Raw genomic sequence first — 2,233 nt, 5'->3', positions numbered from 1 at the left:
CCCCCCCCCCCCCCCCCCCCCCCCCCTTTAATCACAGGTTCTGTATGCCAAAGACCCAATCTGCTGATGGAGAGAGAGAAAGAGGAGGGAGAGCAGCAGAGAAAGCAAATGCTGGAGGAGAGAAGACGACTCTGAGCTCCTCACTGGCTTCAGATCAGCTGATAAGGTAAGAGCTCTGCTGCTTTCTAATCTACAATTATTATTCATTACTTTTAAATTTGTAAATTGTCAAAATGCTGCTGGGTTTTGCTTCACTCTGAGCCAAAACTCTTTATTTGTATTTTCTCTTCTGGGTTTTGAGTTCGTCATGTTCGGATATTTTCTTTGTAACAGAACGCCAGAGAGTTGACTAATGTGATCATTTAGTGGCAACACTAAAGGGGCAGATATCTCACAGCAGTGTGGCGTACATGTGGGGTTAATAATCCTTCATCATACATTTGATGCTGTAACACAGTTTAATAGATTTCAGCCAAAAATGATACACAGGAAAATAAGTAATGGTCTATCTGTTCTGTTTGATGACTATGCATTTATCTGAGTATGTATTGACTGGAGACTGGTGACAGCATTTGTCAAATATTTTGAATAAACCAAAAAAAAAAAGCAAACATTAGGTTTCAGATTGTTCTCGCCGTGACGGATTATCACCTAATTATCATGTTCAATATTTTTTGTCATCACAGCCATGTTAATTGTCATTACAAAGAACAAATGTACAGTTCTCCTCGCTTTAGATGTTTGTGGTGCTCAATTCACCGTTTTTTCAGTCATTGGACGAATACTGATGAAGTGACATTTAATCACAGAAACGGCTTTTTAAGACTAATAGTGATACATTTTGAGATGAGTGTTTCATTTCTACAAAATGGCTGTGAACAAACTCAAGCTCTATAATGGAAAAAAGCTATAGAAGATGTAAAAAAACATAAAATGGACGTGCATATCAAACATATCAAACACACCCTAAATGGCAGTTGGAGTGCAATATGGGAACTTAGGCCAAGTAGGACACATTTGGGATTAGTTGCACCTTTGGGAATAAAAAATCCCATGTAACACAGGGACAGCAGCATGTTAGGGCTGTGGATATGAAATCCTGAACTGGGTCAATAATCCCTAATAGACAGTGTGCATTAACCTAATAAGTAAATACAATCTCATTTTCATTCTGAAAGGAAAGAAATGTCAATTTGAATGTTTTTTTTTAAGTCTCACTGAGTTGAATTTTGGTAATGCTCCAAGTTAAATGTTTGAGTATTGACTGTGCAATTTAAATTGGGACTTTGATGTTCAAATGAAAATATTTTCCTATTTTTTCTCTCAGCAAAATTAGAAAAAACCTGAGCAGCAGGCACATTGTCATTTAAACCAAGGTATAGTTTTAAGCCTGCTCTTAGTAATTTGTTGTCCATCTATTTGTCCATGGCCAATACAAGTTTAAGACCTCGTTTGCTAGATTAACACATTGAACTTCTTGTCACTTTGTCAGAGACAACTAAGTGCAACAGATAAATGACCAGAATGTGAAATGCTTCAGGTAAACACCGTCTAGTGGAGCGATAGAAATACAGAATGCAATCGTTTCTTTTTCGTTTTGCAAATGGCAGATATCCAGTGCTGCCCAGTAAAGTGGACAGAGGGACAATGGATCCATTCTCAGTGTGTTGTTCTGTCACCAGTCTCTGTCCAGCACAATCCCAGCAACCCCCTCACCCACCCACACACCGTCACTCCCCCACACCATCCTCCACGTCTATACTATAATACTGTAAAAGCATGTGTATGTTTACAATGCAGATCCTGCTGTGTGTTTTACTCTTAGTACAGCCACAGGGATTGTTGCTTGCTGTTACAAAAGTCTGTCTGTGGATTTTAAATTTGGGTACTAACTCTGTTTACCCAGTGTCCCCAAAAACCAAGTACATTTACTCAAGTACTGTACTTAAATACTTAAGTTCTAGGAACTCGTACTTTACTTGGGTATTTCCATTTTATTTTATGCTACTTTATACATCTTGGAGCTAAATATTGTACTTTTTACTCCACTATATTTATTTGATAACTTAAGTTACTACTTACTTTGCAGATTCTGATTGTTAATACAAAATATAAGTCGACAAATAAATTATGATTTACTGTAGTATAACAGGTTAACTTAAGCTACCCAAATGAGTCCCACCTTTACCAGCTGCAGCATTAATGTTATATATATATATATATATATATATAT

Source organism: Anarrhichthys ocellatus, unplaced genomic scaffold (assembly GCF_004355925.1).
Source record: "Anarrhichthys ocellatus isolate YVR2014 unplaced genomic scaffold, GSC_Weel_1.0 scaffold39, whole genome shotgun sequence".
In the NCBI taxonomy this organism is placed as follows: Eukaryota; Metazoa; Chordata; class Actinopteri; order Perciformes; family Anarhichadidae; genus Anarrhichthys; species Anarrhichthys ocellatus.
This window is presented reverse-complemented; position numbering follows the sequence as displayed.